Raw genomic sequence first — 16710 nt, 5'->3', positions numbered from 1 at the left:
TTGTTACGTTCCGTGAGGGGGGTAGGTTCCGAAATGGGGTAACATGTGGGTGTAAATTTTTTGCACTTATTTCAGAACCGCTGTAACCAGCAGCCACCCCTGTGCAAATCATCAGTTTATGCCTCAAATGTACTGTACAGACCAAAAGTTTGGACACACCTTTTCATTCAGAGTTTTATTTATTTTCATGACTATGAAAATTGTAGATTCACACTGAAGGCATCAAAACTATGAATTAACACATGGGGAATTATAGACATAACAAAAAAGTCTTTTACACTTTCTTGTTATGTCTATAATTCCACATGTACATAGTGCGCTCTCACTCCTGAGCCATGTTGTGTGCCCGCAGAGCATTTTACGTCCACATATGGGGTATTTCCGTACTTGGGAGAAAGTGTATTACAAATTTTGGGGGTCTTTTTTTACTTTTACCTCTTGTGAAAATGAAAAGTATGGGGCAACACCAACATGTTAGTGTAAAAAATAAAAAATGTTGTCCTCCTCCCAGCGGCCAACATATAAGTTAGAATAACTGGGTGCGAATCTGGCCCCCATCGCCGTCCCCCACTTCTGCGCATAAAAATCTTGCTCGTATTTAAAATAATTATGTTGTAAGATAAATAAAATGCATTCCCCGATAAATGTTACTTGGTTGGATGGAATGTTTTCCTCTTTATTAAGGAAAAACTCTGCTGCTTGCCTGCCTTTCTCATGCTCAATTATTGTATAAAGAGAGGTGACATCAAGCGTTCCTATGATGTACCCCTCTTTCCACTCCACATCCTTTAAAATCTGTAGGATGTGTGTGGTATCCTTCAAAAAAGCTGGTAATTTACTAACACAATTCTGCAATTGTAGATCCACGTATCGTGCAAGGTTAGCTGTGAGGCACCCTATCCCCGAGACAATTGGTCTCCCCGGGGGATTTTTTAGAGCTTTATGAATCTTTGGTATGTGGTAAAAGACAGGAATCTTAGGGTTAAGTGTGGTAATATATATTCCTGTTCTTTTTTATTAAATATTCCCATATTCAAGCCTTTCATAATTATGTTCTCCAACTCTTTTGCATATTTTATGGTAGGATTATTGGGCAATTTTTGATATGTTTTTTCATCGCCCAGGAGGCGTAATGCCTCATTGTGATAGTCCTCATAATTAATGATCACAATACTGCCGCTTTTATCGGCCGGTCTTAGGCCTTTTTTTCAGGAGGGATTCCTCGTTACTTTTAAGGATATAGTTGCTTAGATTATATATTTTTTGTTGGTCATTATCAATAACATTTAGATTTTCATTTATTGTTGTTATTCTCCTCTTTTTTGGGGTGAATTTCCCCCCTCTTCTACCTCCTTTTGTTTGTTTTTTTCCTCTGCGTTGAAAAAAATCCTGCCTAAGCTGTTTTTTATTTATTTTTGGTTCATCTTTTTTTGAGGCCATTGGTTGCTTTGGTGTTAATTTTGTACTTTTCTTTTGATGTTTATTAGTTGGCCCTTTGTATCTATCTTTATGTCCGTTTTTTTCTGGTTGGGGTGTGTTTTCCAAATTTTCAATTCTTAGGGTGGAAAACCTGTTTGTAGTGGGTATTATAAACTCACTATGGATATCCCCATCTCCCATAGTTTGTACGTTCCTTGTATGTTGTCTATTCCCAATATTAATAACTGGGGATAGTGGTATATGTGAAATTGTTTCCTCAGGCATACGGTGCGTGGTGAGTATGGATAAATCCAACTCTATTTCCATTTGTGGGAGGGGTATGATGTCCCCTTCTGTCTCATTGACCATATTAAATTCATCGTTTTCAAGTGAGTTTTCCATTGTTCCTGTTGATGTATTATCTATGGCATCTCTATTAAATTTACATTGTTTCTTTTTAATAATTTCATCCTCTTTTTGATTTATTCTATGCTTAATTGATGATGCTAATCTTACAATTTCCGGGTGGCTCTTAAATGGCTGAATTATTTTAAAGAGTTTTAATAAGTTCTGTCTTCTTTTTTCTATTATAAACAAGACTGCCCGCTTTGAGAAATCATGGAAGAGATCTTCCCATTCATCAATGGTATCCGGGTCGCCTAAATCACCAGAAAGGGATTTTTGTACTATTAAACCTTTCGGGATAATATCCAAATCCAGATATTTTTCAAGTGTTGCCACTTCCCAAAGGTCCCTCATTTCAGAAATGAGGAGCCTTTCTAATTTCTTAAGGTCAGTTTTAATCTTATGTATAATATCCACGGTAGGAGCAGTGTACAAGGTTTCTTTCGTATATTGAAAACATTCTTGGATATGTATGATGCAATCTCTACGATCTAGCCACAATTCCATCAGGTTCTCCACGGGTGCAGGGGTATAGTAAAAAAACTATATATAAGCAAAAGAGAGATAACCCAGGTGCTCCTAATGGAAAAAGTGATTATAAAATAGGTGCCCAAAAATAGCTGCTATCTCCAATAGAGGTCCCTGTCTCCTCTATAGTATGGAAGGATCCACAAACCGATTAATAGAAAATCCGAACCCGTTTTTTTCCCATGCCAAACTTGTAAACCTTGTAAAAGGTCCATAAACAACAAACCGGTTTTCCACCTACCGGTAACATCTGGAGAAATAAAATATAAGATTAACACCCATATGCATTGAAAGTCTAAAGGCATCATCTATGGGATTAAATGTCCGTGTCAGAAAATCTATGTCAGCAGGACAAAACGACTCTTAAATAAACGTATAGGTGAACATATATACAATGTGGAGAGGGGTTTTGAGGGGCACACCCTATCTAAACATTATATAACATAAACATGGATCAATGTTTTCAGGATCCATGTTCTTCGCAATAGAAAAAGTTAACCCAAATTGGAGAGGGGGGGGGGGGGGGAACGGACGGACTACATTGCGCAGATGTTCCGCACTGAAGGGAAATGGATTTTTGAGTTAAATACTATTGCCCCCCATGGCTTGATTATGGATTTTAAGTTATTTGAATTCCTCCGATAATCTGCATTTAAATAATGAATGAATATGATGTCTGTACCTGTAGTGTATATATAGAGGTGAAGGACTGAATGCTGCATCTCTGAGGAAGGAAGCCGTTAAGCTTCCGAAAAGCTTTGGATTGGACTGCAACTGTCCCTCACTGGCACCAGTAGTGACGTCACGCTGCCAGCAATCAAAAAAAACTTTGTACTCTCCAGTGGGAGAGCGCGGGGTTGAGACACCACCGGCCGGGGCTGTTTTCTCCCTGCACGCTTTCCGAATAAATAGATCGGAGGACATCAATTACATCTTCGCCAACTGTAACAACTGAGACAGATACCTAAGGATACGTCTGCAACATCATCCGATACTTCCACGATACTGCTGAACATTGTGCACTGTCGCCTGCATTGCAGGCTGTGAGAGGTTGCAGGATATCCACACCGCGGACGCTGCAGAACATCTTGCGGGCGGTAAGCAACTAATGAGTATCTACTGTTGTGGTTGATCACTAGTGTGCGCAAGGAACTTCATTTTAATTTATTACAAGTCCCATATAGTGCTTATCCTATATATTTTCTATTAATCGGTTTGTGGATCCTTCCATACTATAGAGGAGACAGGGACCTCTATTGGAGATAGCAGCTATTTTTGGGCGCCTATTTTATAATCACTTTTTCCATTAGGAGCGCCTGGGTTATCTCTCGTTTACACTAACATGCTGATGTAGACCCCAACTTTACCTTTTCATAAGGGGTAAAAGGAGAAAAAGCCACCAAAAATTTGTAGTGCAATTTCTCCCGAGTATGTAGATACCCCATTTGTGGCCCTAAACTGTTGTCTTGAAATACAACATGGCTCTGAAGTGAGAAATCTCCATGCGCATTTTAGGGTTAAATTAGGGATTTTCATAGGGATGTACCCGGATGCAAGCGTTACACTTTCCTCCTCCACCAAAAATACTGTACAGTTTTCCCCAAACAGGGTGCCTCCAGCTGTTGCAAAACTCCCAACATGCCTGGACAGTCAATGGCTGTCCGGTAATATTGGGAATTGTTATTTTGCAACAGCTGGAGGCTCCGTTTTGGAAAAACTGATGTACAAGACTTTTTTGTTTTGATTGGGGGGGGGGGGGGGGCGACAGTGTAAGGGTGTAGTGTATATGTAGTGTTTTACTCTTCATTTTGTGTAGTGTAGTGTTTTTAGGGTACATTCACACGTGCAGGGGTTTACAGTACAAACTTGAAGCGGGAAACTTGTTGTAAACTGGCTGGGATTGGGAAACACTGAGTTAGGTAACAGACTACCGCAGTGTTTCCGCACCACTGTCTGTTTCCTAACTCAGTGTTTCCCAACCCATGTGCCTCCAGCTGTTGCAAAACTACAACTCCCAACATGCTTGGTCTGTCAGTGCATGCTGGGAGTTACAGTTTTGCAACAGCAGGAGATACACGGGCTGGGAAACACTGAGTTAGGAAAAAGACAATGTTTCCCAACCAGTGTTCCTCTAGTTGTTGAAATACTACAACTCTCAGCATGCCCAGACAGCCAAGTAATGTTGGGAGTTGTAGTTATGCAACAACTGGAGGAGAACAGTTTGGAGACCACTGTGTAGTGGACTCCAAACTGTAGCCCTCCAGATGTTGCAAAACTTCAACTCCAAGCATGCCCAGACTGCCCAGGCATGCTGGGAGCTGTAGTTCGGCAACATCTGAAGAGCCAGATGTTGCTGAACTACAACTCCCAGCATGCCCGGACAGTCTCTGCATTTTAATTGACTTCTGGAGCGCTACAGTTTGGACACCACTGTATAGTCGTCTCCAAACTGTGCCCTTCCAGATGTTGCAAAACTACAACTCCCAGCATGCTGAGACTGTCCATGCATGCTGGGAGTTGTTGTTCTGCAACATCTGAAGGGCCAGATGTTACAGAACTACAACTCCCAGCATGCCTGGACTGTCTGGGCATGCTGAGAGTTGTAGTTTTGCCACATCTGGAAAGACACAGTTTGGAGACCATTGCACAGTGGTCTCCAAACTGTGGCCCCCCAGATGTTGCAAACTCCTAGAAGCTGCAGTGAACATCACTTTACGGCGATCTTCACTGCCGCATCTGACACTGCCGCTGCCGGCCCCTGGTCCCCGCGTGATCGGAGGTAACTGCCGCCGGTCCCTGCTGCATCCACGGCTCGCTGCCATCTTCCCCCGCTCTGCCCCGACATCCTGGGGCGGGCAGAGCAGGGGAAATTAACTTTCACCCCTGCCCCTGCCCTGCAATTTGCTAATCTTAGTCCTGATCGGTCAATCATAGGGGATAGGAGGAGGTGGCACCCTATCCTTCAGGATGGTTGGAGCTGTCTCTGACAGCTCCGATCATCCCTATTTACCGGGCTATCGGGTCATCAGAGACCCGATCAGCCCGGAATAGCCGCAAGTCGCCGATCTGAATTGGCATAAAATAAATGCAATGAAAAACAATATATTTGTGGGAGAAAATTGAAAATGCCTCCAATTTTACAATTTTTGGGAGGTTTTAGTATTAACTCAGTGAACTTTATGGTAAAACTGACATAGTATGGATCATTTATATAGTGATCTGGATTCTGTCGCACTCTTCGCGTGCCAGATTTTGTGTCCAAAAAACTCAACCAACCCGACCAACTCTTACTCAGGAAACCCAAAAAGGGGCGTGGCCGTCAGAAGTGGCATGCACCCAATTTTTTTACAAAAAGTATCAACATTACTAATGTAAAAGGTTGTGGATTTGAGCTGTGGAAATTCGACAGCTCAGAGCAGTTGTAAAAAAAAAAAATTATTGGGGGAAAAAAAACACAAAGAAAACTAAACTTCACTCTTAGTAAATCAGGACCAGTATCTTTATTTTGTGGATTAATAAGATTACAACAATACCCAATTTATATAGGTTTTGTTTTATTTTACTACTTTTAAAATAAGCATGATACAAATTGCCCTATTCTGACCCCTATAACTTACTTTATTTTTGCTGTATGATAGCTCTTTAGGGAAGGGGCTTATTCACACTAATTAAGCCTTTATTAATACTTTTTTAATTATTTTTTTCTAAATTTTTTTGTTAGCATAGGGTACCATTACATGCAAGCTTTTTATCTTTCAACTTATTTTTATTGAAATTTTTCACATAACATAAAAGGAAAGAAGAGTCACATTTAAAGGGGTACTTGGCTGATCAGCGTTTGGAACAAACTGTTCCAAACGCTGGAGCTGGCGCTGGGAGCTCGTGATGTCATAGCCCTGCCCCCTCATGACTTCACGCCCCACCCCCTCAATGCAAATCTATGCGAGGGGGCGTGGCAGCCAGCTGTTACACCTCCTCCCATAGACTTGCACTGAGGGCGTGGGGCGTGAAGTCATGAGGGGGCAGGGCTATGACGTCACGAGCTCCCAGCGTCAGCTCCAGCGTTCGGAACAGTTTGTTCCAAACACTGAGCAGCGGAGTACCCCTTTAAGTTAACATATAACAATTGAACTTTGGTACATCAGTTATGTTGCATATAATATACATTGTTTTTCATTGTACAACAAATTTGTGTGCATATGATGTAGACTAACCATAGGTAAGTAAGCCTGTCATGCTTGGAGTAGAGGTTCTGAGGTTACATTACATGCAAGCTTTTGATTGCTATCACTGAACAATGGTGTACCATAGTATAGCATTGTTAAGTGTTATTGCAAAGCCAGCCTGTACAAGAAGAGGATTACCGAGCAGCACAATGGTAAGGTAGAGACCTCTATGAGAGCCCCCAAACCCCGGGCACCTGACACTTTTTAACATAGCAGTCGTCACTCAAATTCTATGAAGGGAGTGCAGTGCATGCACAGAGCCCTGTATTTTATCTTGTCACAGCTACCAGCCACGGGCAATAGCTGCATAGGCTAGACAGTTTTCTAGAAAGTAGAGGGAACCCTAGTGTTAAAAACTCCGGAACATTTTTCACACATTTTTTACCAATGTTATTACAAATATACATATGGTATGATCTGATTTTTTTTTGCAAAATGACAGTGCTCTTAACAACCCAGGACGAATATATACTTGTCCTGGGGCCATTACGGTTGTACGGTTTTTAAGAGGTGTAATGGCACGGCAGGGGTATGAAACGAGCTCAGGAGCTGAACTCTCATCACACCCCCTTGGTCTCAGCTGCTAACAGCAGCCAGAACCTGTGGCCAGTGCTGGACATCGCCGATCAGGCTGATGTCAGGCATTAACCCTTTAGACGCTACAATCAAAGTTGATCATGTGGTACCACGGGGTGGTGTTGGTGGACATACCTGATCACATCGTGACGCCAGTGCAGCTTCTCCTGGGCCAGACACGGGGAGTAAATGAACACAGATGTCAGGTTACGAATAACTGTATTTACTGAGCTGGTGCAGATGGTAATACACATACAGCTGGCTTTAGGTGAGAGAGTGTAGCGTAACCCCTTGGGAGCCATGTTGCCTTGCTGAGACTTGTGGTGCTTACACCAAACAGATTTATGCTGACTTTTAAGACGGAAGATTGAGTCCTGGTTGCTAGGGTCCTGTCAAAGTACTGAAGACCGTTCCACAGAGGCATGAATTTCCTCCTTGTGAGTAATCCTTGCAGGATGACCAGTTGAGAGATTAGAATTGAGTTAGGCCTCTGCTCAGAGCACACAGCACACCTGAACCACACTGTGTAGCTCAGGAGCCACTAGACTGAGACTGACTAATTCCTCCCCTGCATTACACTATACAGGGGAGACTTTTGGGGTTCTCATTGGCAGGTAGGGTCACATGGGGTTCACTGCTTTCAATTAGAAATTACTAAAACCCAGGGCCGAGGCACTGGTCACAAGATCCCTTTAATGATATAACCCCCCTATTTATGTTAAAACATAACTTTTATTAATTAATTAAAAGAGAACAGTGACTGGTGATTTAAAAATCAAGTAACCAGCTCCAGAAATATGTCAGTAGAGGGATAAACCCTCTGTCTGATAAGTATAAGGGTCTGCAGATACCCTATTACAACTGGAAAAGCTGGATTACTGTATTAAAAACACTGATATTTGCCGCCCTCTACCAGCTTCGGCCCCTCAGCACCGTCCTCAGGAGGAAAAATGTCAAATTTAGTATTAGCTGCTAAATACTACAGAGGAAATTAATTTCTTTTTGGAACACAGCGCTCTCTGCTGACATCACAAGGACAGTGCTCTCTGCTGACATCTCTGTCCATTTTAAGAACTGTCCAGAGCAGGAGAAAATCCCCACAGCAAACATATGCTGCTCTGGACTGTTCCTAAAATGGTCAGAGATGTCAGCAGAGAGCACCGTGCTCGTGATGTCAGCAGAGAGCACTTGTGTTCCAAAAAGAAAATAATTTCCTCTGTAATATTCAGCAGCTAATAAGTACGGGAAGGATTAAGATTTTTTAATAGAAGTAATTTACAAATCTCTTTAACTTTCTGGGCACCAGTTGATTTAAAAAAAAAAAAAAGTTTTCCAGCGGAGTACCCCTTTTAAGGCCAAAAGGGTCTTGGTCCTTAAGAGGTTAAAGGTACAGTCACATATAAAACATATATACACAACATAATTAATTTAAGAAAATATATTATCTGACATTAGAATACAGATATAATTAATTTAACTTTAGAACTCTGGTGGGCCCAACTCCTTGTGCTGTCAAGCTGCCCGAGACAGTTCAAAGCCACAGGACAGCTATTGGTGCTGAGACACCACAATCACAGTGCCAAAATCTGTTCCCGGTAGCTCAGCTGAGCTGAAAAGGACCATTGTGAGGAAAAACTCTACGTCCCGATCTTCTGTAAGGACGGAAGGAAGTCTCTTACCTGCTTCCCTGCCGTCCGATCGGTGCTCCTATGCTTCAGCAGGCTGTAGCAATCGAGCTCTCCTATGGAGCAGCATTGATCAGTGTATGCAATCTGAAGATTGCAGTTTATAGTCTCCTAATGTTGAATAAAGTGTAAAATATGAATTAACCTCTTCTCTAATAAAAGTTTGAATCACCCCCATTTCCCCATTTCTATAATAAAATTATGTAAACAATAATAAAATATAAACATGTATTGCTGCGTGCTTAAATGTCGGAACTATTAAAATACAATGTTTATGTAGTTGCATGGTCAGTGGTGTAAACGTAAAAAAATACCAAACTACAAAATTCTGTATTTTTGGTCAGTTTTGATACCAGAAAATATGAATAAAGGCAATCAAAAAGTCCCATAAAAAAAAAATTGCCCTCATAAGTCCCCTTATGTGCAAAAATAAAAAAGTTATAGGGGTCAGATGAGGACAATTTTAAACATACTCATTTTCATACAAAAATGTATACAGTGGTCTCTCAACATACGATGGTAATCTGTTCCAAATGGACGATCGTTTGTTTAAACCATCGTATGTTGAGGGATCCGTGCAATGTAAAGTATAGGACAGTGGTCTACAACCTGTGGACCTCCAGATGTTGCAAAACTACAACACCCAGCATGCCCGGACAGCCAACGGCTGTCCGGGCATGCTGGGAGTTGTAGTTTTGCAACATCTGGAGGTCCGCAGGTTGGAGACCACTGGTATTAAAGGTTGTACTCACGTGTCCCCGCCGTTCCGGACCGTCACCGCTTCCCTGGATGTCGCCGTTCATCGCTGTCGCCGCGTCCCCGGGGTGTCCACGACACTCTGGCAATGCCTCTGCTTCCCCGGCATCCTCACTCTCCGTCACCGCCATCCCGTCGCTACGCACGACGCTCCTATTGGATGACGGGACGGCGTGCGCAGCGACGTGATGATGACGATGGAGAGCGCCGACGATGCAGGGATCCTGAAGAGGACACGCCGGAGCCCCGAGGACAGGTAAGTGATCGTCAGCGGACCACACGGGGCACCGTAAACTGCTATCCGGTGGCAGCTGAAGCAGTCTGCGCCGCCGGATAGCTGTTTATGTGATGGCCCTGACATACAGAAGCATCGTATGTTGATGCTGCCTGAGAGGCCATCGTATTTTGAAATGATCGTATGTCGGGGCCATCGTAGGTTGGGGGGGGGGTCACTGTAATTTTTTTAAAAGTTGTGAAATAAAACAAAACCTATATCATTTTGTACCGTAAAGTGCACTGTGTGGAAAGAGAAGCCCCCCAAAGTTGCTAAATTGCATTTTTTTTCCCTCAATTTCTTCTTCTTCAAATGTTTTATTTTTCATTTTGCTGTAGATTTGGTGGTTAAAATAAGTTATGTCCTTACAAAGTAAAGTTGGTGGCGCAAAAAACAAGCGCTGATATGGGTCTGTAAGTGGAAAATTGAAAGCATGAAAGTGCAAAAAAAAAAAAACCCATGTCCTTCATCTGGTTTGAAGCGTGCACATGAGCTAAGAACGCTTCTAACCTTGTGGGTCCCAACTGCTATGATTTTTAGAAGGGGAGGAGGAAAAAACGAAAGGGCAAAAACGTTTCCTTAAAGGGATACTCCCCTGTAATACATTTTTTTTTAAATCAACTGGTGCCAGAAAGTTAAACAGATTTGTAAATTACTTCTATTTATAAATCCTTATCCTTCCAGTAATTCTCAGATGCTGTATGTTCCACAAGAAGTTCTTTTTCTTTTTGAATTTCCTTTCTGCCTGACCACAGTGCGCTCTGCTGACACCTCTGTCCATTTTAGGAACTGTCCGGAGCAGGAGAGGTTTGCTATAGGGATTTGCTCCTACGCTGGACAGTTCCTAAAATGGACAGAGGTGTCAGCAAAGAGCACTGGTCAGGCAGAAAGGGAATTAAAAAAGAAATTAACTTCCTGTGGAACATACAGCAGCTGATAAGTACTGGAAGGATTAAGATTTTTAAATAGATTTTAAAATAAAAGTAATTTACAAATCTGTTTAACTTTCTGGTACCAGTTGATTTAATAAAAATATTTTCGAGTGGAGTACCCCTTTAAGGCCAAAATGGGCTTGGTCCTCAAGGGGTTTAAGTGATAATCCACCCCTAGACATTCTTGTCCCCTATCTAAAGCATAGGGGATAAGATGTGTGATTGCAGGGGTCCTGCTGCTGGGAACGCCACCCCCGCATTGTGAACTTTTTGTTCCAAATGCTGGGTTTGGGGCTGTGGTTGTTGTGATGTCATGCAACACCCCCTCTTGACATCACTGCACGCCCCCTCCGTTCATGTCTAATAGTTGAGAATATGCAGGCGATCGGTCCAGGGATAAGATGTCTAGGGGGGAGTACCCCCCCTTTTTTTTTATGTTGCCATGTACATTTATTGCCTTTCCTCTAAGGGTATGTAAACATTTGAGCACAACAGTACATAGCAAGGATGCCTTCTGAACTAGGTAAATTTATATAAGTTGAAAGTCCAGCACTGTATAAAAGTCCATGAAGCAGAAAAGAATTACTGTGTATGTCCGCATTGTGTCCGCATTGCTGTAAATATGTCTCTATCATTGCTAGGTTCTGATTGATATCTGGATAATGTCCTTGCAGAATTCATAAGAGTTCATAAGAGTTTAAGTTGTAACATTGTTGACCTATGAACTGATTAATCAGTTCTGAAATGAATAGATAAGCTGGTTTACTCACAAAACAGCACATATTTTCCCCTTCAATTACTTTTTACATGTATAAATGAAAATCCGACGTAGATGAACTGTTATCTCACAACATCAGATCCAACTCTTATGCTGAAACTCTTCAGAAAGCTTTATTGTTCCAGTCATCCAATGCTGTAACATCTTTAACCATGGCATCTACTGTCTGCATTTTCACCTACTTTTAGCACATGCCCTAGCTCAGGGGTACTCAACTACTTTTAGTAGAGGTCCGCTTTTCCAGGTCTGCCATCCGGTGATGGTCCGAGCTAAACCCTTAGACCTAGTTCACACCTAGCAGCCACCGTGCCATGCCAGAAATAAGCGCTGCCTGTTGCAGAACATAATTAGTACTTAATAAGTCATAACTGTTCTCCAACTGCCACACACTGTGCCCCTGGTATAATACTGCCACACACTGTGCCCCTGAATATATAACTACAACACACTGTGCCCCTGGTATAATACTGCCACACACTGTGCCCCTGAATATATAACTGCCACAGTACTGTGCCCCTGGTATAATACTGCCACATACTGTGCTCCTGAATATATAACTGCCACACACTGTGCTCCTGAATATATAACTGCCACACACTGTGCCCCTGAATTTATAACTGCCACACACTGTGCCCCTGGTATAATACTGCCACACACTGTGCCCCTGGTATAATACTGACACAGACTGTGCCCCTGAATATATAAGTGCCACACACTGTGCCCCTGGTATAATACTCTAAATTACTCATAGTCCAACTGAAAGGTGGTCCAAAAAAACCTATTCTCCCACACCACTTAAAATAGTTGTACTTTATTTTAAACTTTAAACTCACACACCATGTGATTTAAAAAACAAAAACAAAAAAAAAACAGGTATAGCCTACGGTTTCTAGGTTAGTATGTGGTTCTAGATGGACCTCCGATCATTTAGAATAGCTATTTTCTATAGACATTCACTAGCGTCTGCAGCTCACTAGGACATGTCTTTATATTGGCTATCCTGTTTGTTAAAAACTTTCTGTTCAGGTCCCTGAATATAATACTGCCACATGCTGTATACTAGGGATCGTCCGATATCGATTTTTTTAGGGCCGATACCAATAATCTGGGACCTTTCAGGTCGATAATTTATACCGATATTCAGGCTATTCTCCCCCACCCGGCCCCGCAAAAACCGCTGCAGATCAATGATTTAAAGCAGGCGCTTTAAATCAATGAACTGCCGCGGCTTTTGCGGGGCCAGAGACCGCCGCCGCCACCCGCTTCTCTCCCCCTGCGTGTCCTGTGGTCTTCCCTAGTCCAACCACCACCGCCGACGCTGCTGCCCCATGGCCTCCCCCATCCCATGTTTTCAAATTACCTGTTCCCGGGGTCCGCGCTACTTCTGGTTGCAGCGGCGTCCTGAGTTGTCACTGTGCACACTGATGGTAACGTCGCGTTGAGGACGTCACTCGTCATTGCGCTGCGCAGGACGCCGCAGGACGTCGCAGGAGCCAGAAGTAACACAGACCCGGGAACAGGTAATTATAAAACCGGGGATAGGGGAGGCAATGGGGCGGCGGCGGTCTCTGGCCGGGGAGGCGGGGTGGGGCATTATCGGCATATCGGCAATGTGCCCCGGAGAATGAAATTACCACATGCTGGGCCCCCAAATATTATATTGCCACTGTGCCCTGAAGTGAATTATACCTCTGTGTCCTTAATACAATGAATGAGGTGACCCCCCCCCCTCCCCCATATGAACTCTCCAGCTGTTGCAAAACTACAACTGCCATCATGCAGACAGAAGAGCATGATGGAAGGTGTAGTTTTAAAACAAGTGTAGAGATAATGGTTGGGAAATTCCTGTAATACACATACTTCCAGGGTTGGACTGGGAGCAAAAATAGGCCCGGGCATATTAGACTATGCAGCCCATGTTTTTTTTTTTTTTTTTTTACGGTGGGTGTCGCAGAAGTTATACAAATAAAATAGGCTGCATACTCTAAAATCACCTCGGTTTAAGTGGCTCTCCAGCTGTTGCAAAGCAAGAACTCCCATCATGCCTGCAAAGCTTCAGGCATTATGGGAGTTGTAGTTTTGTAACACAGATTGGGATCCAGTGTCACCCCTCATCACTGCAGAAATTACCAGTGACTCCAGCTCTGATGGGACACAGTCAGGCAGCATATACAATTGTATAATGACTCACAGGAGACGTCTTCTGTTGTCTTTACATTTCTTCTTCCTCTGGTCTTTATCTTCTTTCAGATCCATCTTCTCTGCAGAGTCTGAGGCCCGGACATCATTGGTTACTTTGTTAGCAGATCCTAATCCTCTGTATGACAACAATAATCATTATAACTCTGCCAGACACCAAAATAATACTGCCAGACACTGTTTCCTCTGTTTGTCAGAATCCCAACCGTGTACTACCCCCAGACCAATTTTCCCCTTCTCCTGCAGACCCCTAAGGGCTTCTCAACACTGGGGACATTTAGTTGGCGGAATGTCCGCTTACTGCAGGCACCGCTTAAGCCATTGGCGATAAGACTGCACGGAAATGCGCCATCTCTATAGATGACAATGCAGTCCGGTGGAATTCCACCAGCCGAATGGGCATCCACCCAAAGAATGAACATGTTCGTTCTTGGGGTTTACGTCCATTCTGCTGAGGGAATTCCACTGTGGCGACTTCACAGTATGCACTGAGCAGCAGAAAACCATTGAAAACATTTGGACTCTGCTGCAAGCAGATTTCCGCAGGAGGAATGTCCTCAATGTAGATGGGCCTTAAGTCCCCCCAGACCCTTAGGTCCTCTTCCAGACCCCTCTTTCCCCCCTTCCTATAGATACCCCCAAGACCCCTAAGTCCTCCTCTAGACTCCTCTGCCCCCCAAGACCCCTGCATCATCCTTTACATTTTTCTTCCCCCCTCCCAGACCCCTCTGTCCCCTCTGCCCTAACACTCCCCACCCCCCTGCATCATTCTTCTTTACACTTTTCTGCCCCCCAGACCTGTTTATTCCCTTCTGCCCTAACACCCCCACCCAAGACCCTATGCATCATTCTTATTTTTACTTTTATGCCCCCCTCAAACCCCTATGTCCCCTTCTGCCCTAACACCCCCCAAGACCCCTGCATCATTCTTACTTTCACATTTATGCCTCAGACCCCATCATCCCCTTCTGCCCTAACACCCCCCAAGACCCCTGCATCATTCTTACTTTCACATTTATGCCTCAGACCCCATCATCCCCTTCTGCCCTAACACCCCCCAAGACCCCTGAATCATTCTCATCTTCACTTTTATGCCCTCCAGACTCCTTTATCCCCTTCTGCCCTAACAGCCCCCCCACACCCCAAGACCCCTGAATCATTCTTATTTTCACTTTTATGCCTCACCAGACCCCTTTATCCCCTTCTAACCCTATCACCAAAACACCCCCCCCCCCAAGACCCCTGCATCAGTCATATTTTCACTTTTAACCCTCAGACCCATTTATTCCCTTCTGCCCTAACACCACCACCCCCCCCCCCAACCCCAAGACTCTTGCATCCTTACTTTCACTTTTATGGCGCTTTTATGATGCTTCTCAGGTCCCGTGCTGCTCCGCTGCTCTGACCTATTGTCAGGCCTGGCCAGAGCAGATCAGCAGCGCTCAGCTATTCATTTGTATCAGTATCTTAAAGACACCGAAACATATGAATGCCAGGACAGTGGCTGCCACCTCTGGCCGGTTTCCTGACCCGTCCGGAGGTCCGGATTACTGGCGGCTACGGTCCGGATCTGGACCGCAGTCCACCAGTTGAGTACCCCTGCCCTAGCTAATAATCAATTATACACCTGTTTTTTTTTTGTTTTTTTTTTCTAACAGTTTGTTTCCTTGTTCCCTGATCCTTAAAGAAACACAGCATTTTTACTGCTTAATTACCCCTTATTGTAGAAATATTGGCCTTAATTCCCAAGCAATTTCTTTCTTTGTCGCCTTCCAAGTGTCGTAACTTTTATTCTTCCATTGAGAATGCCATATGGACATAATGTCAGACCAAACTCCAAAAATGGTCTGGACAAAATTATTGGCACCATTAACTTAATATTTGGTTGCACACCCTTTGGAAAAAGTAACTGAAATCAGTCGCTTCCTATAACCATCAATAAGCTTCTTACACCTCTCAGCCGGAATGTTGGACCACTCTTCCTTTGCAAACTGCTCCAGGTCTCTCTTATTGAAAGGGCGCCTTTTCCCAACAGGAATTTTAAGATCTCTCCACAGGTGTTCAATGGGATTTAGATTAGGGATCGACCGATTATCGTTATGGCCGATATTATCGGCCGATAATGACGATTTTGGGCATTATCGGTATCGGCAATTACCTTGCCGATCAGCCGAAAATGCCCCGCCCCCCGCACCGCCCGCACCGCGATCGCCCCCCCCCCCCCCTCCGACCAGCCGCACCACGTCGCACCGCGACCGCCCCCCCCGACCCACCGCACCGTGTCGCACCCCCCACCGTAGTGCTGGGCAGTATACCGGTATGGATTTTTGCCCATACCGCTATACCGGTCGGGCCCCTCCCCCACCCTCCGAGTCAATAAAAATGTTTTAACTTACCCGTAATGGGGGTGGTCCGGGCCATCCATCCTTCCTTCCTGTAGTGTCCGGCGGCATTCCAGGTGGAGGGTGAACTGGTCCAGGCTGTCCTTCTCCGGGGGTCATCTTCTCCACTCTGGGCAGGCTCCGGCCTAGTACGCAGCATAGACGTTGCTACGCCGTGACGTCAGGTGCGTCGCTGCGCACGGGCGTTACTGCGCAGCGGCGTCTATGCAGCGTACTAGGCCGGAGCCTGCCCGGAGTGGAGAAGATGACCCCCGGAGAAGGACAGCCTGGACCGGTTCACCCTCCACCCGGAATGCCGCCGGACACTACAGGAAGGATGGATGGCCCGGCTCACCCTGACAGGTAGGGGGAGAGAAGCGGTTGGTGGCGGCAGCGGCCTATGGCACCGCAAAAGCCACTGCAGTGCATTGATTTAAACCGCCCGCTTTAAATCAATGATCTGCAGCGGTGTCGAGGGGGGATAAATAGCCGATAACTTATACCGGAATATCGGTATAAGTTATCGGCTATCGGCCCTAACCTCCACCGAT

General features: G+C 44.4%; 1 protein-coding gene across 8 annotated transcripts in view; it reads left to right on the top strand.

Annotated features, from left to right (window-relative positions):
* The window catches only part of IL15 (interleukin 15), a 137911-nt gene that overhangs the window by 40721 nt on the left and 80480 nt on the right, over positions 1 to 16710 (top strand). Inside the window, exon 1 of one of the 8 annotated variants that reach the window (XM_056562908.1) lies at positions 3214 to 3449. The exons of the other annotated variants lie outside the window; for them this stretch is intronic. The gene's annotated coding sequence lies outside the window, so the exon portion shown is untranslated. Of the gene's footprint in view, positions 1 to 3213; positions 3450 to 16710 lie in introns of those variants that run through there. 8 annotated transcript variants of the gene reach the window in all.

Source organism: Hyla sarda, chromosome 1, assembly GCF_029499605.1.
Source record: "Hyla sarda isolate aHylSar1 chromosome 1, aHylSar1.hap1, whole genome shotgun sequence".
NCBI lineage: Eukaryota > Metazoa > Chordata > Amphibia > Anura > Hylidae > Hyla > Hyla sarda.
The sequence above is the reverse complement of the archived record's forward strand: the minus strand, read 5'-3'. Positions and strand labels throughout refer to the sequence as shown.